At 42.0% G+C, this 26,084-nt stretch overlaps 1 long non-coding RNA gene across 1 annotated transcript; it reads left to right on the top strand.

Moving 5' to 3' along the window:
* Positions 1 to 12,653: 12,653 nt before the first annotated feature.
* LOC120395858 lies at positions 12,654 to 19,136 on the top strand. Its single transcript, XR_005592855.1, has 3 exons — positions 12,654 to 12,806; positions 13,121 to 13,311; positions 19,007 to 19,136. It is a non-coding gene; the product is annotated as an uncharacterized LOC120395858 (long non-coding RNA).
* Positions 19,137 to 26,084: the final 6,948 nt, after the last annotated feature.

Here is a 26,084-nt window from a genome sequence, read left to right as displayed (position 1 = left end):
CCAGGTAAAATAAAGCAAAAACACACAAGTCTAAGCCTAACACATTAAGAAACTGAATACAGGTAAATCTCACCCTCAGAGATGTTCCAATAAGCTTCTTTCACAGACTAGACTCCTTCTTAGTCTGGGCCCAATCCTTTCCCCTGCTACAGTCCTTGTTAGTTCCAGCTCAGGTGATAACTAGGAGATTTCTCATGACTGGCCCCCTTTGTTCTGTTCCACCCCCTTTATTGCTTTGGCACAAGGCAGGAATCTTTTGTCTCTCTAGGTCTCCACCCCTCCTTCTAAATGGAAAAACACGAGCTTTAAGATGGATTCCAGTGACATGGTCACATGTCCTGTGAAACTTCATTACTCATCGGCCGGCACCCACGTGTACAGGAAGGCTTACTAGTAAACAGAGCCATTTACAACCATTCTGAAGCAATGGCTTCTACTTAATATGTTTACATCAGTAATACAAGTTTATATCTTATTCTCCTAGCTCCAGACATAGAAATAATACATGCAAATAAATAGGATGAACACACTCAGTAGATTTTAAACTTTGTAATGATACCTTACAAGAGACTTTTTGCATAAAGCATATTCCAGTTACATCATATTAACATTTATAAGCATATTTTCATAAAGCATATGGAGTGCAATGTCACAAAGAGTAAAGAGACTATCTCAGCAGGATATTTACTAGAGCTCTAACACTGGGGACCTTTGGGAAAGTGAGAACAAACTGAGCCAGAATAACTTTGACAGCAGTCAAATCTTTATACCTAATACACATTTTAAATTACAAGATTACCCCAACAAGATCAGAGGTTAATTCTGTAATGGAGTGAGCCACCTCCACCTCACTGAGTCAGCATAACCCAATTAACTCTCCCCTAGCAGCATAGGGACCTGCTAGCAAGGAGTGGGGGGTTACAGGCCAATACAACTAGTCTGCTATTTCTATTAGCTAAGGAAGATTTCCTTTAGCTCACATGTAGCAACATGTGGCTTGTCGGCTGAAGGTCAGGAATCTAGCGAAAGCTTTTATGATAGAAGTAGTAGTTACATTGGGGGACAGAAATACATTAAAAGAACATTAAGATTTCAAAGTCAAGCAATGATAAGTTAGGAAATGCCAGAATTAAGGTTACCTATACTACATTAACTCAGACCCCTTGTGCCTGGGTGACCAGATGTCCCAATTTTATAGGGACAGTCCCAATATTTGGGGAGGGGGCGGGTTTCTTATATAGGCTTCTATTGCCCACCACCCCCATCCCAATTTTTCACACTTGCATTCTGGTCACCTTTTGCATATGCATTCTGATATAGCCTTTTGTGATATGATCACATACATTTTCCCCCACAGGACCTCTGGCTCATTCAGTGTACAGGCAACTTTTCAATATGCTTCTTCCTATAATTATGACAATTGCCTACAGCAGATTGATTCTGAGAAGTTGTCAGGGGCGGCTCTAGGAATTGCGCCGCCCCAAGCAGGGCAGCACGCTGCGGGGGGCGCTCTGGCGGCCGCCGGTCCTGTGGCTCCGGTGGATCTCCTGCAGACATACCTGCGGGAGGTCCACCAGAGCCACCTGCCGCCCTCCCGTGGCGCGCCGCCCCAAGCACGCGCTTGGCACGCTGGGGTCTGGAGCCAGCCCTGGAAGTTGTGCCACCTCTTTAAGAGTCAGAGAAAGATAGCATGAGAAAAACACAAAGGCCAGTAAAAACACATGCCAGCTAGAAGGAAGATTCACTTGTAAAATGGCCACCTTAAGCCTGCAGCTGCTTCTCTCGTTTGTATTTAAAGAAACAGCTATCAGGAGATCATATTGGGAAGGACTTCTGAGTGTGATGCCATATTAGAGACTTCATTGGGGGCCAAATATCACAGAGAAAGGAGCTCCTAGGACAAGGGCTATATCCCCCCTTTTCAGGGGTGGAGACCTGGGTGGAAGGGAACCAGGAACATTTAGTGTTGGATATAGTCATGTGCATTTGTTAATTTTGATATATTCCTGTAATAAAAATCTGGATGCTTTTTGAGTATCAGCTCCTTCTTGGGCTTAAAGTTACCACCATAGAATCACTGATTCAGGAGCCCCTCTAGTTCTTGTCATTCTTTATTTTAGAAATTGATGCCATCTGTAGTTCTATCATCAGAAACTTCAACTTTAATAATTTTCTCTCCTGACATGATCTAATTTTCTTTGTGTTTGTTCTCTCCACATCTCCTTCCCACTCTGCACCCCTTCTCATTAAAAAATATGTCCATTTCTGGCATCTTTTCTTCCCAATCTCCTTTGTTAACATGGAGTGCTCCTTCTTCTACCTCTAAGGCCCTGATGCTGAAATGAGCTCCATGTGGCACCCAGACGGTGTTCATAGGCTCTGACGCTGCTATCTGGCCTGTGTTTGAATACTGCCAGTACTACCACCCCTATTGATATAGTAAAATCTTTGTTGTGTTTTAATGTAACCCTTCTGCCAGGCCGAAACAATAGCAGCAAGGGCCGGGTTCAATACATATGGGTCCCTTCCCTACAATGTAATGCAAAACCAGCTCGAGCCCCCACCCAGTGACCTGGGAAAACCTTACACACACCCCTGGGCGCCTCAAGGAGGCAATACTTCCCCTCTCGCAAGCACAGAGTCTTGGTGTAGCAGAAAAGATTTAATTACATGAGGTAAACAACAAGCATTAAATTGGGAAAATACCTCAGCTAGAGTTCATAGATCAAACCGTGAGCAAAGACCCACCCAAGGAAATTGGGCCGTGTCCTTCTCTCTGGTCTCTTGAGTCCAGCAACCCCCCAAATCACCCACAGTCCCAAAAGTCCCACAATCCAAAAGTCTCTATCCCAGGTCAGGCAGCCCCAGAGTTCGAGAGTCTACCTGCAGAGGTCCCCCTCCCCAGCCTCGGTAGCAAGGGGCACCTTACGTGGTTTGGGGCCAACTGCCCTGCCTCTTCACGGGGTTCTGCTTCCACTAGTCGTCCCCGCAACTGCTCAGCTCCGTGGCTCCGTGGGCTGCTCCACCCGTCCCACAGCTGCTCCGCTCTACCAGCTGCTCTGGTCCACTAGCTGTCCTGTGAGCCGCTCCAGCCGTCCTCGGAAACTGCTCGCTCCACTCTGCCAGCTGCTCTGCTCCACAGTATAGCTTCAGGCTCCCCCACTGGTTAGCACAGTACTCAGTGCTCTTAGCTCAGCGATTCCAGTGATTTCAACTCTTAGTGATTTCAGCTCACAGTAGGGGAGCCCAGTGCCAGTGCACTACTGGTCCAAAGTGAGTTCAGCTCAGTAACCTGTATCTAGATTCTTAAGGGAATCAAAATTAACTCTGACATTCCACAGTGGAGAGAGGCATAGGCAAAACTGGGGCCTCTGGCTCACACAAGGAGCCTGCACCACCAAGTACAGATACCTATCCCCAGCCTCTCTCGAATCACTGGGTTTTGGAACCCATGTCCCTTGTCTAACAAGTACTATTTAATGTAGGTTGAGTCATTTCTGTCATAAAGCAGTCTCATAGTTCCTCATTCACATAATTAAGGTAACAGCACTTTTTTTTCCTTCCTGCCCCAATAACAAAGAAATTGGGGATTCCACAGTGTGAAAATAACCTTCCCATGCTGCTGTGTGTTATGCTAAGTGGAATGGGTTTACCAATGCAAATGCACATTCCTAAAATTCTTTTGCCCACTCCTCATAATGTACCACCAGATGTCAGGGTAGAGCTCATCCTGACTCTGCTTACATCAATAGTGTGATATGAAGGGGGGAAGGATAGCTCAGTGGTTTGAGCATTGGCCTGCTAAACCCAGGGTTGTAAATTCAATCCTTGAGGGGGCCACTTAGTACTGATTTTGCCCTAGATCCCTATGTCCTCCTAGTGAAGGCAGGGGGCTGGACTTGATGACCCTTCAGGGTCCCTTCTAGTTCTAGGAGATATTTTATTTATATATAGACTATATAGTGCTAATTTTATTTTAGATTTTGCTGCACTGCCCTAGTTTTTGAGAGAGGGTGGAAAGTTATTGTCACTGATAATGATAGATATAGATATTTCCACGGAAAGAAAAAGAAAGCCTTTGTGTTTTTTACAGTAGTAGCTATTGGTGTACAGATTTAGTTCTACAAACACTTCTACACACATGTAAATTTACTACAGTCAGTCAGTGGAACTACTCACAGTAGCAAAGCAAGCATGAGCATAATTTAGTTTTGGTGTGCAGCAGGAGATTCTGTTTCATCCTGGAGAGTTAGGCCCTGATATTGCAAACTGCTTGGCCCAGAAGAACCAGTTGCCTAAAAGGAGCATCACAGATCTCAGGGAGACTTCTCTGATGTTTAAAGTTATGCACATGCCTAGCAGTTGCAAGATCACTGTATCTTAAGTACACCATGTGATGGGTTAGATCACAGAAACCCCCTTGGGGCTGCCAACTGATGTGCTAAGACTACCTTTGCCCCTACTTTCCTGACCTGGCAGGTTAGGACTTTGGCTCAAACCAGGCAGGGGACCGGACCCGCTAGCCTGCTGCAAACCCAGACCCAGGGTCTGAACCATGTCTCTTAACAGCTGTAGGCTTAATCTGAAAGCAGCTAACAGAAGTGTTCCTGTCTTTAGCACTCAGATGCTCAACTCCCAATGGTGTCCAAACCCCCAGATAAATCTGTTTTACTCATAATTTGTTTGCCCTCTATAAGACTGACAGATATGCACAGCTGTTCCACACACACACACACCCCCCGGTATTAATACATACTCTGAGTTAATTAATAAGTAAAAAGTGATTTTATTAAATACAGAAAGTAGGATTTAAGTGGTTCCAAGTAGTGACAGATAGAACAAAGTGAATTACCAAGTAAAATAAAATACGCAAGTCTATGTCTAAGAAACCGAATACAAATAAAATCTCACCAGTTCCAGTAAGCTTTCTTTTTACAGACGAGTCTCCTGCTAGTCTGGGTCCAGCAATCACTCACATGCCCTTTAGTTTGTCCTCTGTTCCAGTTTCATTCAGGTATCCTTGGAGGTGGAGAGGATCTTTAGCCAGCTGAAGACCAAATGGAGGGGTCTCCCAGGGGTTTAAACAGACGCTCTTATGGGTAGAGACCCCCTTCTCTCTCCTATGCAAAGTCCAGCTCCAAGATCCAGTTTTGGAGTCACATGGGCAAGTCAACTGTCCATGCATGACTCAGAACTTTCAGGGTAGCAGCCATGGTTCACATCCTTCCTTGAACATCCTCAGGTAGACCTCTTACGTGGATTGGAGCATTCCAAGATTCATTGTTCCTTAAGTGCTTCTTGCTTGGGCACTTAACTTTGCAAATTCCTTTCTAAATAAGCTGACTACATGCCTTACAAAGCTTCCTTAGAAATCAAGCAAGTATATAGCCAATATTCATAACTTCAAGTACAAAAATAAGTGCATGCAAATAGGATGAACACATTCAGTAGATCATAACCTTTACATGGATATATTATGTGGCATATATAACATTCCAGTTATGTCACATACATTCATAAGCATATTCCATAAAGCCTTGTGGGGGGTACCATCACACACTTATTGACCCATTACCATGGCAATGGAGAATCCACACAATAATTAAGATATTTAGTAGAGCTGGGTGAAGAAAGGCAACTCTGCTTCATTCCAAACAGGAATGAAAGCCAAAAATTTCAAAAAATTCTCAGTGAAAGGGAATGGAGACCCAGCTCTGGAGCAGTCCACCTGGTGGGTTACCCAGCCCTGGAGACCCTGGAAGCCTGGGCTGCCAAGGAGGCACATCTCTCAGGCAGGCTGCCAAAAAGCTGTCAGGAAAGCAGAGTTGCACTGGAATCCTGCCTAGGTTCTGTCAGAACTTTGTCAAAATTTAACCCTTCTCGTGGAATGTTGCATAGGAATTTTTTCTGGCCAGCTGTAGTGTTTATCCTCGACAGCTCTGTGAGGTAAAGAAGTACTATGATCACCATTTTGCAGACAAGGTAAGTATCACAAAGGAAGTATGTGGTAGAGCAGGGATTTGAAGCGAGGTTTCAACTTGTAACCCAGCATCCCTAATCACTGACATCCTTTCTCAGCTTGTAGGTCTCGTGATTTGACTGTGGTTGATGTAGACCTAAGTGATATTAGTCTTGTTATCTACTCCTGCACTGTGATGCCAGTTGCCAATTCCTTCCCCTCACATCTCCATACTTTAATTTCCTTACTTCCCCCCACCACATATGCATGTAATGCCCTTCCCATGCTGTTTCCCCAAGCCATTCCTTTCCTTACATTGAAGTCCCTCCTAAGGGCTTCCTTCTTTTGCTTACTCAAAAGTAATCCCTTTCGGGTTTCCAAGTGTGTCCTGTCTCCCAGGCCCTGATCTTGCAAACATTTAAGCATCTACACAACTTATGTAGGGTGAGTAGTTCCAATGGGACTACTCAGAGTGTGACATTAAGCACATGCATAAGCCACTACAGGATTGAATTTGAATCGTGTTTTAGTTTAATCTAAATCAAGAATTAATCTGGTATATTTCAAAGGAAATATTTGTCCTGTTAAGTCTCCTGATTTATCAAGGGACACACAATTGAGAAGCTTTACATAATAAAACAACAACACCTACCTGTTCTGTAGTTCTTTTTCTCAGTAGATTTCAAGACACTTCATAATGTTTAATGTAATTATCCTTGACACACCTGTGACTTAGTGAAGTATTATCCCTATCTTACAGATGCGAGTTGAGGCACAAAGACTGAATGATTTGCCCAGGGACACACAGGAAGTCTGTGGCACAGTAGGAAACTAGAGGTCTCCCAAGTCATTAGCTAGTGCTTTGACCACCAGACCATCCTTCCTTGCCCAAAGTTTTTAAAATTAGAATATTAGACCAGCACAGAAATAACATTGGGCCTGATCCAAAGCCCACTGCAGTCACTGAGAATCAGGCATTAACCCTGCCAGATTAAGAGTTTTATTGGTGATAAGTATATGAAGATACAATTGATGAAACACTGAATGATACCTATCTTATACTTAATTAACATTTGTTCAGAAGAGTTTGTATGAGTGGAACTTCTTGATCATTTTCTTGTAACATATGTTGTCTGCTGATGTATGCAACACCATGTGGTACTGGCACCTTTTCTCTTGCAGTAAAGGATTATAAGAATCAATAGTATGTATTTTCATTTACATGTGCACAAATGAATCCTGGAGCCTCATTATATATATTGGAACTGGTCAGAAAATGTTTCTCTTTCTTTCTAGGGTGGAAAATTGCTACAAAAAAGAAAAACATTTGCCCAGTTCAGAGATAAACATGAGGCACAACAACAACATTTCCAGATTGAAATATTTCAGGTTTTGGCCAAAATATTTCAGTTTTCAGACATTTGAGGGGAAAAAAAATCAAAACTGTCTGCAGAAAATAGATACTTCTAGCAAGACTATTAGTATAATTGAAAGCCCAATTTTCAAATTTGTGTTGAAGGAAACCTCTTTGACCAGCCCTATTTATTATACATAAAACTTCACTTACAGAGTTTTATTGAAACTTGATCTAAGAAAAGAGACATAATTTAATTGTTTAAAGACCCCACAAAATTTTGTAGTAAAGGATGAAGCTCCCTGTAGCTACACTGTCCAGCAGGTAGCACTGGTATCCTCCACAAATACTAGACAAAACTTTGGAAAGGAAAGAAAGGAAAAAAATAAAGGGAGGGGAAAGGTTTCTGCCCTTCTTGCTGCTTTACAATATATAATAAGGTAGGTTTGTTCAGGGAGTTTTGGGGGGGAAAGCACGCGAGGGGGGGAAGGGTTTAAAAGTTATTTTCCTGTAATTTTTAATAGTGAAAATTCAGTTCTTCAGTAGTGTGGAAGGGTGTCTGGAGAACAAATTATATCATGACACCATCAATTTCAAGAAACTGAAAGCTGGTCACAGAGAGGATTTTAATGAGACTAACACCACTAAAATTCTCACAACAATTGAACATTTTGGAGAAGGGATGATTGTTAGATTCAGCACACCCATCCCTTCCAATAAGTTACCTTGAAGTCTTGCAGCAAAAGCAGGGAAAGGTCAAACTTAACATTAGAAACATCAGAAGAATGTTAAACACATCAGAGGAAAATAGTAAATAAATAAAGCCAATATTCACACCTTTTTATACCTTCTGAAGGAGCAAAATGGAGTACAGGCTTAATTGTAAAGCAAACAACAAATTCTTTGTAGGATCACTTACCCCAGTCTGCAAACACTCATGCACATGCTTAGCTTTAAGCATGTGAGTGAACACACTGGCTTCAATAGAACCCCTTAAAGGCTTGAAGTTAAGCACAGGCTTATGTTCTTGAAGGATCAGGGCCTCAGTCTCCACTGGTGAAGTTATCTGTCCCAACAAAAAAAAATTAATTTGCAGATTCTTTCTGGACATCACTATGGGGACTTTAGTGTCACCCAGGGATATGTTTAGAATTGGAGGCTAGTCACTGGTGTATACGGTACTTCAATTTGTCTATAAGCAGTTAAAGAATGTTTTAAAAAGTTTAATGTTTTACTTTATCTTTCAGTCTTTCCTTTTTCATCTTTGCAGTTCTCCGCCTGTTCCAGTTCCTCTGTTCATTTTGTAACATTTCCAGCGGTCCTTCCTAGCTGAAGGCTTATATTCTGCCTTTTTACCCTTACAACTATCTTCACCTCTTTGTTCAGCTGTATCAGCTTTGTGTGGGTGCATTTTTTTTCCTTGCGCACTCCTGCCATATACACAGTGATGTTAGATGGCAAACATCAATTTTAGGCATATATTAATTTATGTTTGGACTCCTCATTTCCCTTCTGTTTGTTCTCCCCCTTACATGGATTTCTGTTCCAAAGTTAGAATAAAATGACATCTTATCTTCCACAGTATCACATTTTAGTTGTCCTGCCAGAAGAAGTCAGAACGTGTTGAAGCTGAACAGAGTATATACACAACTAATACTGAGATTTTAAGCAGTAAAATAAGTAGCATTAACTGAAAACTGTGGCCTTATTGCTACAGATAAGTTCCATACAGATTGACTAAATCTGGGTACATCTAAACACTTCAGTATTCATCCATCTGTGACTACCTCATATTTTGATTACTTATGCTTCCCTCTTAATCACATTATAGCACCATTTTGTTTTACTGCATTTTCAGAAATATAACCACCATGTACATCTACCATCATACCACTCCTAAAAGTAGTCTTAAGCAAAGTTATTTCAAAGGGTGCCTCCTTAAAAATAAGCATTCTTGGGTAACATATTTACACATTTGTACCAGAAGATAGAATGGCAGGTTAGATAGAAAAGTTGGATCTGGACTATCATTTATTTGTATTATCACTTGGAACTTCAGAAGTCATAGAACATCGTTTAAGATATTTGAAGAATAGTTTCAAGGCTAAGAGAGAGTGTTTCTAATTAGTTGTGTCTTAGGTTGAGACGAAGAATGAACATTAAAGTCTGCAACACCTGAAAAATTCAGCTTTTCCTGTTAAAAATGCATCAGTCTTGCATACAGCACAGGTTAATTTGGATTGTAAATGCTAAATTAGATTGCAATTTGTGAGTGGTAGGCCCTGGGAGGGATTCTCCCACCTGTAATAAAACATTTGCATTCCTGTGGCAGTGTAAAGAGGTCAGACCCAGCCAAGTGAGAATTTTGCTGACGAAGGAATTGAGTGAGACAGCCACAGACTTTCCTGTGACGCTCACTCTGCAAACCCTGGAGCTGTAGCAGACATTAGTATGGCTATTTGAGGCAAATAGGCTTGGCCTCATGGCCTGTCATAACTTAGGCAGTCCACCCAGGGCTGCTTAACTTACACTGAGGGCTGATTTAGCCCCCACAGCAACCCAGAACTGGGAGGGTACAGACACATTGAGTACTGCAAGATGTGGACAACATGCATTATATAAACTTATGGTACATAAAAATACATATGTAGTAATAGAAAAGTTTTGCTAGCAGGGTAATTTCAAGCACTTCACTGCTGCTCTCTGCACAATCAATGTGTTTGATTTTGATGTGACCCCATAGAAAAGCAGATTTCACATTATTCAGGGATTACTGGATTGAGGCCATTAAACTGTCAGCTGTGTATTTCACTGCCCTTTTGAATGCCTTATGAGAGCTACATCAGTCTTTAATGTAACATTATCAAATCTAGGGCTGTGATGTTTTTCCAGTTCAGGACCAATTGCTACATTGTGTGACAAAGTTCCTCCTCTACCTTGGTGGGTCCTGCACTTATTGGCGGATTTGCTCACCTCAGAGATCTTCTCTTCTGGTGGAACCCACAGTCTGGGTCAACTCCTCCTGTGTTGGATCAAGAGGTTTGGGAGGGGGAACCCGGGCCCTCCCTCTACTCCAAGTTCAGCCCAGGGCCCTGTGGATTGCAGCTGTCTATAGTGCCTCCTGTAACAGCTGCATGACAGCTACAACTCCCTGGGCTACTTCCCCATGGCCTCCTCCAAACACCTTCTTTATCCTCACCACAGGACCTTCCTCCTGGTGTCTGATAACACTAGTACTCCTCAGTCCTCCAGCAACAACACACCCTCTCAGCTCTTTGTGCCTCTTGCTCCCAGCTCCTCACACACACACACCACAAACTGAAGTGAGCTCCCTTTTAAACCCAGGTGCCCTGATTAGCCTGCCTTGATTGGCTGCAGGTGTTCTAATTAGCCTGTCTGCCTTAGTTGGTTCTAGCAGGTTCCTGATTACTCTAATGCAGCCCCTGATCTGGTCACTCAGGGAACAGAAAACTACTCATCCCGTGACCAGTATATTTGCCCTCTACCAGACTCCTGTACCCTTCACGGGGCCGTGAGCACGGGCGTGTACTTGGCGCAGTTTACCCCTGTCCCCAACACCTGCCCCTTTTGCGGCGTGAAGGAGATCCTGACTCACGTCTATTTAGAGTGCGCCAGGTTGCAGCCCCTGTTCCGGCTCCTCTTGGCTCTCCTCTTGCGTTTTTGGTTGCACTTTTCCCCTCACCTGTTTATCTATGCACTCCCCATCCGTGGACCCACAAAGTTGCGGGATCTCCTTGTCAACCTCCTCTTGGCCCTGGCCAAACTTGCCATCTACAAAACCAGGGAGAGGAGGTTGGCCGACGGGATTTCCTGTGACTGTGGGGCCTATTTCCGCTCCTCTGTCCGTTCACGCATCCGGGCAGAGTTCCTCTGGGCGGCGTCCACTGGCTCCCTTGACACCTTCGAGGAGCAGTGGGCGTTGTCCGGGGTTCTCTGCTCGGTGTCCCCATCAGGTTCCCTTCGTTTAACCCTATGACCTCACTCCCGATCCTGTTTTTTTCATTGGTTGTCCCACGTACTTAGTTAATATCCCAGACCTGTGGATCCTCCCCTTAGGCTGGGGGGAGGTCCTTTAGCAGTGGACGGGCTTTGCCCGCCCACTTCCTGGATACTAATAGTACCAGACTCCTGTACCCCACTGGTCTGGGTCTTTCAAAATTGATTTGTTCCCGTAAGGTAAATTCACCCTGTGCAAAAGGCTCACATAAGACCTATGTGCCACTTACCTTTTGCCCTCAAAGCAGAGCTTACTAAAGTGGTATATCAACCTCATGCTGACACTCTGCATAGAGGTAAATTTCATCCACAGTAAATACTCTGTGGACTTGGTCCCTGCAGGTCGGGAGCAATGTGAGGAAGCTTATCCTACTTCAGTCTCTGGGGTTGTGGATCTGATATATTTCACAATCACTATAAAAAGTAAAGCTTGGATGTGAGGTAGCCACCTGTAAAATACTTTTTTCCAGAAATGTAGGCATGTTTCAATTATATAAATACAATCAATTAACCAAAAACTAATAAGCTTCTACTTCATGCTGAGTTAGTACCCCCTGAAAATAGGGGTTTGGCTACACTCTTAGCTGTCTCATTCCCAGGTGCCTTGCCACTCACTGATAATAAAATATCTTCAAAGACTTCTGTCTCACAGATGTATAATTTTAATGCTCACACTTGGGTGATTCCAGAATAAAAACACGTTTGCCCTAAAGCGGTGCTTTAAACAATTATAATCTGAACTGTGAAAGTTTTCCAGTTTAACAGAACCATGAGAATTTAGTGAATGTCATGTGACAAAATCCTATCCATGCCCATAGCTGTTAAGGATGAACAGAAATTGCATAGTATTCACACAAAACTCCACACAGGGTATTTGTAATTCAGATTTGGCTCACAATGCATTCATTTACATTTTATAATGACTTTAGCAGACAAAAAAATCCTAGTATATAACAGGTTTATTCCCCAGTTACCAGAATGTAAAAGAGACTGATTCAATACACTGGTAATAAGAGCACCACTTCAATTTTCAACATCATCATCCACAATGAGAAATAGTACCAGTCAGATTAAGGGCTTACTTTTCCCAAGGCATTATGTGGAACTGAGCCCCCCTGTGTTCCACCACCCTCATCTTTAAATCAAAGTTCTGGCTGAGATTTCATTAGAATTTCAGAAGAGGATTGGTCATCCTTCCTCCAAATGATTTCACTCTGCTTTCACTCTTTGATGCATGCAGCTGACACCTTGTTAAGTGAATGAGAGTTACATGCATACCTAAAGGAGAATAGCCTCAGAAATGTTTCTAAAGGAGCGTGGAGATGGCATGGGATGTGAGGGAACAATCTCCACCAGCAGATTCTTTTTAATGATGCAAAAATGTTTTGCAGTTTGGGAATAAATTCTAAACAGGAGGACTCTCTCATTTGACATTAATTGCAATGGTAGGAGGCCCAGATACTTCTTTCAAAGTAGGTGAGTAAAGAAAATGGTTAAATCCTACATGCCATTTAGAATAGCTCATGCAAAAGTCTTCAGAGACACTGCATAACAGAGAGACTGAAAGACAGAGAGAATGTTTAAGCCTTAGAAAGCTCTTGTGTAAGCAGATTTTCTCTCCTTTTCCGGGAAGACTGGGACAGAAAATCTTTGGTGTTATAAAAATATTTTGCACATTCACTTTAAGACTTCCTATATTCTATGCGGTTTAAATTCCTGTCCATCTTTTGTGCTGAATAAGTTTTACTGTATTGGCAAAGAGCTAAAGTCTTCCCTCTTTCTGCATGTAGAAGGGAGCAAAAGCCATTCGAGCAGCATGGAGGTGAGGTGATGAACAGGCCTGCTACTACTACCCCCACTCCACTTAGTCCCATGGAAGGAAAAGATGCTCTGCATGTATTCAGCTCCATGGGTGAAGAAGGAATGGGAAAACTGTGCTGTCACCACACTGTCTCCCACCAACTCAGCAGAGAATACATTAGTCAGTTAATTATGACCCCTACATTGACCTTACATGTTTCTCCCCGTTCCATGGCCTGATCATTCCAGTGGGAAAGCCTATTGGAGCTGAGGATCAAGAAACAAACAATTCCACACACAATTTTGATCTTCAGCCTCCTCCCCATCACAAGGTGCAGATGTCTCAGGAGATCCAGGAGTTCTGATGACACAATGATCTTCCCAATTTACAGAGAAAAAGGTGGGGGGAGGAGGGGCAGAGAAACAACCACTGCCCCACCCCAGCCTCTAAGGGGAATGTGCTCCAGTAGGCATAGGCACTTCTGCCCCTGTTCCATTCAGCATGGCCCTGGCTTAGACCTGCCTTCCCTGCTCCCCCTCCCGCATCCAGCTCCGCTTCCCAGTCCCAGTCTCCTCACTTAGCCATTCCCTTAGGGTTCCCTTTCCAAGTCCCAGTCTTCCCCTCTAATAACCTAGCTTCCAGTTTCAGTCGCCCTTCCCAGGCTCATCTTCACAGTCTCCTTGTTGACCCTTTGTCCCAATCTCCTTATTTAGCCAGTACCATTTCCTGACCCTCTAGATCCTTCATCCAACTTCAGTCTCCCCTCTCCTAGTCTCATAGACTCATAGACTTTAAGGTCAGAAGGGACCATTATGATCATCTAGTCTGACCTCCTGCACAATGCAGGCCACAAAATCCCACCCATCCACTTCTATAACAAACCCCTAACCTATATCTGAGTCATCAAAGTCCCCAAATTGTGGTTTGAAGACCTCAAGCTGCAGAGAATCCTCCAGAAAGTGACCCATGCCCCATGCTGCAGAGGAAGGCGAAAAACCCCCAGGGCCTATGCCAATCTTCCCTGGAGGAAAATTCCTTCCCGACCCCAAATATGGTGATCAGTTAAACCCTGAGCATGTGGGCAAGACTCACCAGCCAGCACCCAGGAAAGAATTCTCGTGAGTAACTCAGATCCCAACCCATCTAACATCCCATCACAGACCACTGGGCATACTTACCTGCTGATAATCAAAGATCAATTGCCAAATTAATTGCCAAAATTAGGCTATCCCATCATACCATCCCCTCCATAAATTTATCAAGCTTAGTCTTAAAGCCAGATATGTCTTTTGCCCCCACTACTCCCCTTGGAAGTCTGTTCCAGAACTTCACTCCTCTAATGGTTAGAAACCTTCGTCTAATATCAAGTCTAAACTTCCTAGTGTCCAGTTTATATCCATTTGTTCTTGTGTCCACATTGTTACTAAGCTTAAATAATTCCTCTCCCTCCCTAATATTAATCCCTCTGATATATTTATAAAGAGCAATCATATCCCCCCTCAACCTTCTTTTGGTTAGGCTAAACAAGCCAAGCTCTTTCAGTCTCCTTTCATAAGACAGGTTTTCCATTCCTCGGATCATCCTAGTAGCCTGTCTCTGAACCTGTTCCAGTTTGAATTCATCCTTCTTAAACATGGGAGACCAGAACTGCACACAGTATTCCAGATGAGGTCTCACCAGTGCCTTATATAACGGTACTAACACCTCCTTATCTTTGCTGGAAATACCTCACCTGATGCATCCTAAAACTGCATTAGCTTTTTTTACGGCCATATCACATTGGCAGCTCATAGTCATCCTGTGATCAACCAATACTCCGAGGTCCTTCTCCTCCTCTGTTACTTCCAACTGATGCGTCCCCAATTCATAACTAAAATTCTTGTTATTAATCCCTAATGCATGACCTTGCACTTTTCACTATTAAATTTCATTCTATTACTATTACTCCAGTTTACAAGGACATCCAGATCTTCCTGTATGATATCCCGGTCCTTCTCTGTGTTAGCAATACCTCCCAGCTTTGTGTCATCCGCAAACTTTATTAGCACTGTCATAGGTCTCACCCCCACTTAGAGCTGTTGGGTTCCAAAGTGGGGACCTGCCTTGGTTTCCCTCTAAACTAAAATCCTAGTTTAGATCTGGTTCTCGCTGCCACCAGTCAGTTTTTAAGTGTCTGACACACTCCCTGTTCCCCCAAAAACTTCCCCTGGGGAACACAGATCCAAACACCTTGAATCTCACCAGAGAGAGAGAAACAGCCAGTTCCCCTCCCCCACTTCCCTCTCTCCAGCCTGCTTTGGAGAGATTACACCGAGTCAAATCCTTGACTCAACACAAAGAGGGACTCACCTCCCCCTCCACTTCCCTTGAATCTCCACAAAAGAAGGAATTAACCAAGTCCAAAGAAAAGAAAAGAATTTATTAAAGAATAAAAAGAAAGTAACTGTCTCTGTGATACCAAGCTGGAACAATACACAGGGTCTAAACTTATCAATCTCTGGAGAGAATTCCCCCTCCCCCTTTCTCAGTAAAAGCAATATCAGCAAACAGGAATAAAGAATTTCCTTTAGCAAACACACAATTGCAAATATAAAAAGCAACTCAAAAGACTAATCCGCCTCTCTAATTAATACTCACTATTAAATAGTAGAAACTACTCCAGGAGAACTTGGAGACATGACTGACCTCTCTTAGATCCAAAGAGAGCTCTGAGCAAACAAAGAACACAGACAAAGGCTTCCCTCCACAGAGATTTGAAATTATCCTGTTCCTTGATTGGTTCTCTGGTCAGGTGTTTCTCAGGTTACTGAACTTGTTAACCCTTTCCAGGGAAAAGAGACCTTAACCCTGATCTGTTTATTTATGGCAAGCACATTCCCGCTTTTTGTGCCAAGGTCAGTAATAAAAAGGTTAAATAAAATTGGTCCCAAAACTGATCCCTGAGGAACTCCACTAGTAACCTCCTTCCAGCCTGACAGTTCACCTTTCAGTATGACCCATTGTAGTCTCCCCTTTAACCAGTTCCTTATCCACCTTTCAATTTTCATATTTATCCCCTTCTTTTCCAATTTAACTAATAATTCCCCATGTGGAACCGTGTCAAATGCCTTATTGAAATCGAGGTAAATTAGATCCACTGCATTTCCTTTGTCTAAAAAATCTGTTACTTTCTCAAAGAAGGAGATCAGGTTGGTTTGGCACGATCTACCTTTTGTGAAACCATGTTGTATTTTGTCCCAATTACCATTGACCTCAATGTCCTTAACTACCCTCTCCTTCAAATTTTTTTCCAAGACCTTACATACTACAGATGTCAAACTAACAGGCCTATAGTTACTCGGATCACTTTTTTTTCCTTTCTTAAAAATAGGAACTATGTTAGCAATTCTCCAGTCGTATGGTACAACCCCTGAGTTTACCAATTCATTAAAAATTCTTGCTAATGGGCTTGCAATTTCATGTGCCAGTTCCTTTAATATTCTTGGATGATGATAATCTGGGCCCTCTGATTTAGTCCCATTAAGCTGTTTGGGTTTGGCTTCTACCTCGGATGTGGTAATATCTACCTTCATATCCTCATTCCCAATTGTCATCCTTCCATTATCCCTAAGCTCCTTATTAGCCTTATTAAAGACCGAGGCAAAGTATTTATTTAGATATTGGGCCATGCCTAGATTATCTTTAACCTCCACTCCATCCTCAGTGTTTAGCGGTCCCACTTCTTCTTTCTTTGTTTTCTTCTTATTTATATAGCTATAGAACCTTTTACTATGGGTTTTAATTCCCTTTGCAAGGTCCAACTCTACATGGCTTTTAGCCTTTCTCACTTCATCCCTACATGTTCTGACCTCAATAAGGTAGCTTTCCTTGCTAATCCTGCCCATCTTCCACTCCCTGTAGGCTTTCTGCTTTTTCTTAATCACCTCTCTGAGATGCTTGCTCATCCAGCTTGGTCTACAACTCCTGCCTATGATTTTTTTCCCCTTTCTTGGGATACAGGCTTCTGATAGTTTCTGCAACTTTGACTTGAAGTAATTCCAGGCCTCCTCTGCCTTTAGATCCACAAGTTCTTCAGTCCAAACCACTTGCCTAACTAATTTCCTTAATTCTTTAAAGTTAGCCCTTTTGAAATAAAAAACCCTAGTCCCAGATGCATTTTTGTTTATCCTTCCATCTAGTTTGAACTGAATTAACTCGTGATCACTCGAACCAAGGTTGTCCCCTACAACCATTTCTTCTATGAGGTCCTCACTACTCACCAAAACCAAATCTAAAATGGCATTCCCCCTTGTTGGCTCTTCAACTACTAGTCCTGGTATCTCCTGTGACTCCTTGTCCCAATCTTTGCCCAGCCAGTTCCTGTCTCCCCACAAACTGGCATCCTATCACCAAAGAGTCCTTGTCCTAATCTCCTCCCTCCTCCAGGTGAACTCCCTCCACCTGGTTCTTGTCCCCTCTACATTTGAGTTAAGCAGCTTCCTCTTCCACTCTTCTTTGGTGCCAGGAGGGGAAGCATTGAAAACACAGAAAGACAAACTCCCAGCTCTCAGTTCCTATGCCCAGCTTCCCCTCCTCATGGTCCCTGGATAGCCAATTGAAAGGAATGTTCTGCTCAGCCCCTGCAGCCCTAGGCTGGAGTATGCTCAGTGCAACTGGAGTTTTTGGAGAATTTTGCGGCCCTAACAAGTCCCTTTTTCAAATCCCTGTTCAAAAGTATGGAAGCATTAGAGCTTCTCATTGAAATAGTTTGGGAGGGGTGGGCAGGGTCTTTAAACCTGGGTGTGATGGGGCCCATCTCACCACTGTAGCACCTCCTGCTGGCCACCCTAGGAATTAGCTCTGGTTTGCCAGTGCACCTTCATCTAGTGGTGTCTCGCCGCTGTCTGTTCCATCATTAGGACCCAGTTAAAGTTTGGTAAAGGAATAAGCAACGGATAACAAGGATTTATAATGGGCAGCATTCATTGCAGTATCTGGGAACAGCTAGGGTGATCATATGTCCCATTTTGGCCAGGACAGTCCCTTTTTAAAACTCTGTCCTGGCCAGCCCGACTTTTTTGGCAAAAGTGGGCATTTGTCAAGTTTGTTCTTGCAACTTAATCCTCAGTAGTCTTCATGTTATTGGGATACCACAGTTGCAACGAGGATGTGAGCTACATCAGGCCACCTTAATCTTAGGTGGCACTACCAGCTCTGTCTATAATAAGTGCTGAATATTATGATAATCATTACATAGACTGTCTCACACTCCATTGAGTTCTTAGCTTCACTCTGATTTTGTTCTGTTTTTAGTTTTTTCTGACTATCTCTTTCTAACCTTCCAGCACAATTCAACTGAAAACATCCTCACCACCGAGTCAGAGGGAGACACCCCAGTACCTGTTCTCCCTGGATGCACACAGAGGCTTTCAACTTCAGGCTGCATCAAAATTCTTTAAAAAGCACACTCAGGCTCCTTAAATCCTCACCATGAACCTGATCCAAAGCCCACTGAAATCAGTGGAAATCTTTCCGTTTGTTTCACTAGGCTTTGGATCAGACGCCACATCTTCCAAACAGAACAAAAGTTGCACATAGGAAAAAGTCAAGTGCCACTGGGTAGAGGTGTCAGAGGGCTGCAAGCCAGGACTAGGAATAGTAGAACACAGTTTTTCAATCCCTTCTGTCCCTTCCCAAACACACTTTTCTTCTGAGTGCCCTTTGGAAGTATTTAGTTCAAATAAGCAATTGAGTTAGAGTCCTGATCTGCCCTTTTCCAAATGTTATCTTGCATGATACACAATTGCTTTAAGACAAAGCATGGATAATTATTCAAATTTGAGAGTCAGTTTGTTGCTAACAGAAAGCAAATTGCTATTTAAACATGCCATTTCAGAGCTGTTGAGCCCTGGAGCCTTGCACTGGATCTCTACTATCAAAAGCTTCTGCTAGAGCACGTCTCCAAATCACTGAGCTCTGATAAACTGTTAGGTATTTAATACAGGCCTAAATCTATTAAATGCAAATTACATTAAAGTAACATTAAGGTTTTGATTTAAACCCAGAAGCAAGTGGGGATGGGGGAAAATCAGAAAGGTCCAAACTGTTAGAAACACAGAGAGAGAGAGAGAGAGAGAGAGAGAGAGAGAGTGTCAGTCTAAAACTTCCTCTGAGCTATGATTTTAGCCAATCTATAACTAAGATGGTGTAATGTGCTATTTTGATCATTTTGGCTTAATACATTTGCCTCCAGAGCGACAACACATATGCCAAGTTTTAGTTTGACTCACTTCGAAACAACTGAGATAATGAACCCTGAAAAAGAAATTGCCTAAGCCTTTAACTAGAGGAATGTCAGCATCTGCTGCTTTAATTTACAGTACAACCTCTTGCATTTTTTTTTAAATCGTGCTTTCATGTCCTCTCTTCCTTCCACCAATTATTTTCTGTTTTAAAACTTTTTTTTAAAAAAAATCACTTTTTATTAAGTTTCAAAAATCAGTAGAGAGGAAAAGATAACAGTAGATTCAAAACCAATACTGAAATAGAATATTAGAGACTGAATCCCATACACAGGTTTAATAACCTCAGCAATTTCTGGGAATGTCCCAGCAAACTAGTTTAAAGGTGACTGTCAAAGGAAAAAACATTTGAACTTATGACCCCCACTTTTTTTTTTGCAACATTATGATGAATAATGAAAGCCCTAGGGGCCTTTTATGTTTATTTTTAATCTGATTCTGCTTTACATTAGAAATTCAGGTTCTGTCTAAGCGGAAGGATTCTGTGATGACTGGAGAACTGGTGGAGTGGGAATGTCACAGGAGCTAAGAGCTTCACTGCAGAGGGTTATGTCTACACTTTGGGCTGGGAGTATGATTCTCAGCTCAAAGAGAGATACTTCTGCTACCTCTCATCAAGCTAGTGCACTAAAAATAGAATGTCGCTGTAGCAGCACAAGCAGCGGAAGGGTCTAGCCGCCCTGACTGCATGCCCATCAGAGACGCCACCAATTTTCTGAGGGTGGCTAGCCCCTCCCGCCACTCATGCTGCCACTGCTACGTTCTATTTTTAGCACGTTAGCTCAATGAAAGCTAATGCCGGTATGTCTCCTCAAGTTGGGAATCAGCCTCCTCCTCCCAAAGTCCAAAGTGTAGACACACCAATAGCTAGCACAGGCTCATACTTCAGTGTTGACATTAACCCAGCTCCTATCCGTACACACAAAGTCTCCAATGCTACTTTAATGACGCATTAAACCTGAGCTAGTTGATCCATCCTGGGATATAGGCTAAAGCTCAAGTAAGATTTTCACCACTTTGCACTGAGGATGCAAGCTAAGCCAGTCAAGTTCTGGTTGTCTTCCAATGCTTTCCCACAATTCCCTCCATGTGCCCAGAAGGACAGACAAGTTCTCCCACAATTCACTGTGACAGAATCACAAGAGCAGAATTTTTTTTTTGTGGATTTTAATTAAAATATAGTTAAATTCAATGACTAATTAACATTCTGGATAAAGGCTGCTTTAATAGAAAAGATGCAATACCTTTGTCCCTTCCATTAATGTGTGTATATTCACACTATACATCCCAGACATCTACCAGGGATTCTTCAGCAAATTCAGAAAGGTACATGTTTGACTCCAGATATTTCTAAGTTAAATATCAATGAGAAAAAAGCTTCCAGGCCCAAAAAAGGGAGAAACTCAATTTTTATACAGGTGACCTGAAAGGATTTTTACAAGATACTGGAATGAAAACAATGAAAACCTTCAAAATTATTGTGCATTAGTAGTGGACACGAGCTCATGTGTTAAATGGAGAGATCATTAAATTCAAATGCATTTCCTTTTGTGGTACAGAGATGTAGAGCAGCCCAGTTGCCCAGCACCCAGAACAATATGGCATCCTCATTGTTTAAGAGCACAAAGGTCTTACTGGTGGAAGTGGTGACGCATGGTGCTCTGGGGTTCTACATAACAGCATTTGGACCCAATCCTGTGAGTGATGAGCTCTTTCAGCTCCCACGCAATTTCAGTGGGACTTGTGGCTGCTCAGCACCTGCCAGAATTGGGCCACTTGGGTAAAAAGTAGAGCTGGTCGAACATAGGTAAATATATTTTGAATTTATTTTAAAAGTAATTGATATGTTTCATTTGTATTTGTGAAGTTTTTCAGGTTTTGCCAAACAATTCCAAAAACATTTTTCCCAAAAAACATTTCGGGGGGGGGGTGAGGGGAGAAAAAAAAACGTTCCCCTCATTCCCGCCCCCAACTAGAAAACTGGGGGGGGCATGCAATGAGTGTTTTGTCCACCCTGCCCCCAAAACAAAAAAATAGAAATATTTATTTTAAAAAATTCATTTGGAAACTGGCAGAATTCATATTTTCCATGACACTTTTCAATTGTATTGACAAGCAATATTTCATTGAAAAAAATTTGCTGGAATATTTTTAATCAGTTCAAGGGGGTGGGGATTAACAGAATTTTTCTTTTTATCCAACCGATTTCAAAGTAAACGGTCAGTATATTCATGTGGGGCCAAATCCTGAAATTCTTACCAAATTTCTGCTCGGGACAAACTCAGCTAAAACTCACAACAAATTCAACAGAGGTTTTGACTGAGTCAAAACTCAGCTAAGGCTGAGAAAGGACTGCAGGGTTTAGGCCAGTATGCGTAAAATTAGATTAGTAGACCAGGAATTAATATCTTCAATATGTCTCCATTCATTTGTCTTCCACAACAAATTACCTTGCTCCAAATCCATTCCCCTTTTCACTGCTCAGAAGTGGGAGCATAAATAATATGTATGTTTTTAATTATTCTATATCTGAAGGCAGAACATTATGGGTTCAATGTGGCTAGATGCTGAGATCTCTAGCCTGATGCTGAGATCTCTAGCCTGATGCAGCAAAGCATTTAAGCCTGAGACTATTCACCTGTTTGAAGTTAAGCAAGTACCTAAGTGTTTTGCTGGGTCTGGCTTGAATGCTCGGCATTTTACGAGATTGAGTCCTATAGTCCTTCTTGCCACTAAGTAACTTACTGAGTGTTCTGGGTCCAATTTCCTAGTTATATTCAGAAGGATAAGATGACCTTATCCTCATTCAAGTAGGAAACACTGAGAAGTAAATTAACACTGCAAATGATCACTCTAATATAAAAAGCATCTTGTGCATTTGTTGACAGTACTCTTGGGAACAGAGGGTAAAATTCTGCACTCTGTTACACCCATGTAAATCAGGAGTAACTCCACTGACTTCAGTGCCTATTACCTTCAAAGCTTCACTTATATGTTGTATCCTTTCACCCACACTTTGTTCTGTTTCCGGACAGTAAGCTCTGTGGGCTGAGGACTTCGTTTTCCTTTATGTCTGTAAAGCAACTATCAGAATATGCCTCATTTAAACTTAGGCAACTGAGATCAGAATTTGTCCTAGAGTACCCTCTCTTCCAGTGTCTTTAGTTACTAAGTAGTACCACAATGAATGAAAAGCCAAAAAAAATTCAGCCATTGGAATTTCATGCAACCTTCTCTACATTGAAGAATAAAGTTTGTGAATGAGTTAATTATTGTATCACCATATGGATCCCTAAGGTCCAGGAATCTGTACGATCCTTTGAGGTAATGTATGCTCTTTGTGAGCAGTGAGGGAAAAGGGGTTTGGTTTTATGTTTCCCAAATGATTGGTTCTGCATTTAGTGGTTCCCATAGAGAAATCCTGGCCATTGGCTAGACTCACCATGCCTCTCATCTGACAACACTGAACATAACCAGTTGTCTTCATCTGCCCTGTAACATGGGCTCTCCATAATCTAGGGGTCTATTTGCTTTCCATCATTATACCCCCACTCCATAATTCCACCTTTCCAATTGTGTTACAGTTTGGTGTACCTTATGAAAAAAGTTTTACGTGGTATCTCAGAAACATTAAATATTAACCTAGAGTTCATAATGCAAACTCGTCACCTGCTGTCAAGCTAGATTAGCTCTTTTCCTAGACTTTTGTGCATCATGCCAGGGCTGAAAATTACTTGATAGAACAGTATTACTGCAGTCTGTCATCAGTCTGAATAATGGCATCATCATGATCATTTCTCAAAACCAGTGCCAAATACCTTGGGAAATTTGTCAAAATGATGTTAACAGACACAGAGCATTCTGTGTATTGGAGGTTTTTCAGCAGTCAAGACCTTAAACAATCAACACCACTGAACACCCACTGTGAATTATTACACTGAGACCCCCCCAAGGTAGCTTATTTATGGATGCACTTAAAACAAAACAAAACCAAAAACATGTTTGGAATCACACACTGAATGCCAGTGCATGCAAGAAAGTATTTGTACAGGTATGGTGTTGCTCAGTGCTTCTGATTTTGGCAAGAGAATTTTCAATTCCCATTCTCTGGTAATAAAAACTATTCATTGTGGATCCAGGTGATCAAGACCGTATTCTGCATAGAATCCCCTTAGTAGGTTCAGCGTAAGTTATTTTAGATGGGCCCCAAATCTCTTGCATGCAGGACATTGGATTAGCCAACTGACTTTCATTTACAGAGGTATTCCATAGATCACCCTAGTGAAGAATACTATGATGGCTTGCTAAAATGCTGAAGATGCTGTTTTTCAGGAGCAGAACCAAAGATGACTAAGTAGTTTGGGAAAGAAAACCCAGTGTACTGCACAAATAATTCTCAAGAGAATTAAATTATTAAATATAAAGAGCTACTGGATATCATATTCATGTCTCTGTTAAATTGGTTTGGCCTCTTTTACTAAAAAGCTCTTAGTATGCTCAGAGAATTTCAGAGGGGAATCATTTTTCACAGTTTTATAAGATCTTTTATTCTAAGCACCTAGAACTAACTCCCTCTGAGGTGCTGAGCTGCCACTAATCTCACAGGAGTCAATGAAAGTTGAGAGTGCCCCTCACCTGGCAGGACTGAGCCCAGCGAGTACAGCAAAGTTTATGGCTCAGAAATATTCAGAAGATCTCCGTGTAGTTTCCATGTTCTGTAACAATAGATTTTATACCAGCAGTGGAGGCTCATTAATTTTACATTCCGTCTGCAGACATGCTGAATTTCCAGCTCGCACAGAAGACTTTGAATAGACCCACTGTGCTAGGGTGATTTTTACTTATTTGATTATTTAATTATTTTTTCATACAAAACCTAAATTTTAGGCTTAGTCTATTGCATCATAGCTGATGGTGTCTCTTAGAAAATCAGAGATAGTAGGGGGAATTTCTGTCAAATATTTCATGGCAGAGAGCTGAGCCTTCAGTCTTATACAAAATAAGGACAATCAAAACTGTGTAGAACATTCAAAACCTATCAGGGAAACATTCCCTGCACCTTACCAAAAACTTTCTGTTGCACCTGACAGCATAATGGTTCCCAAGGCTTAAAAATGCTGATCATTTTGTTCATGTGAAACCTTCCCATTATTTTTTTTTTCCACTTGAGCATTAAAAATTAAAGTACCACCTGCCACAGAAAAGTCACTATATTTGAAGGTCAGAAAAAGCCCCTCATGGATATTTGGAAACATTAGTAAATGTTGCAGGTTAAAAAAAATAATAATAAAACCCACTACTGCAGTAATCTATAGTATAGTTCATTGTACATAAGCCTTGTTTGCTAACCAGCAATATATTGTTTTAATTCAAATTATTTAGATATCCCTTGAATTAAATTAAATCAAGAGGCATATTTTTAGTCTAATAAGATGTAAATGCTATAACATTTAATAAAACCTGTTCTTTGTTCCAAAGTTCCATTAATGCAGAATTACATTAGCAGAATATAATATCTGTAGAAGGCAGGGATGGAACAGTGTCTATTATTATATATTTTCTTTTCTTAAGGAAAAAAAACAAACAATCTATTTCTCAGGCCTTACACATCTGTCTGAGATGTTAACTATTTTAAAAAAATACAGTTGAAATATTAAATTCCTCTTACCTACAAACTCCATCTAATCACTGTTGAGACAGTCTGTCTTTATGGATCCTCCATTAACTTCCCTGCAAAGCACTCCTTCCATCCTGCCTCCTGCATACAAATTAGTAGGGCATTCCACAAGTCACAGGAAGAGGGTCCCAAGACTGTGCTACTGGAGTGGAGACCAGGTGAGACTGGTCTCATCCTCCAGGAGGTGATGGGAGTTCCTGTCCCATGGGGCGAGTCACTGGAGATGAGTCAGGGAGGAGCCTGGCTGTTCCTCACTCAGCTTGTGGCTGAGTCTTCAGCAGCCACACAAAGTGAGTCTCTGGTTTCCAGACAGATCTGACGCTACCCTGGAATGGAATCTGGGGGCTTTGGCCACATGTGGGTGCCATCAGATGAGGAGTACACGGCTGAGACTGAGTCTGGAAGATAAGCACGGTGTAACAAGAAGAGCTCAGTTTGGCTGTCTCTTCCCTGTCACTGCTGCACCTCCAGTAGCCACCAGAGTAAAACCTAGCTTTGAGAGCACTTTCTACCTGTGAATCTCAACGCGGTTTACAAAGGAGGTAAGACAGCTGAAGATACTCACATAAGATCACCCAACCAGTCAGTAGCAAAGTCAGGAATAGAGCCTAACCCTCTTGACTCACTATCCAGTGCCCTAGCTGTTGGGCCACACAGAGTCAGATCTGACTCTATTGTCTCCTGTAGGTTAGGAACTTTTTCCTCACAGCAGCATCTGTAAGATAAAGACATAGGAAGCATACAAACTATTCTAGCTTGGAAATGCCACCATGTCTCCAGAGAACAGTTTGAACTCAGCAACTATCTGAACATGTTGAGGTCCCAGAGGACAGCATGGCATTAGCTAACACGGTATTACATGGCACACAAGTCACTGTGGTACTAAAAATCCCTTTACCACAATATTTCTATTTAAGACATAGTATTCAGAGATTCAAATGTAAAATTATTAGACAGCCTTCAGCTAAAGAAACAGCTCTTTGGGGGGAATAGCT

Source organism: Mauremys reevesii, linkage group 1 (assembly GCF_016161935.1).
Source record: "Mauremys reevesii isolate NIE-2019 linkage group 1, ASM1616193v1, whole genome shotgun sequence".
NCBI classification, from domain to species: Eukaryota; Metazoa; Chordata; order Testudines; family Geoemydidae; genus Mauremys; species Mauremys reevesii.
This window is presented reverse-complemented; position numbering and strand designations above follow the sequence as displayed.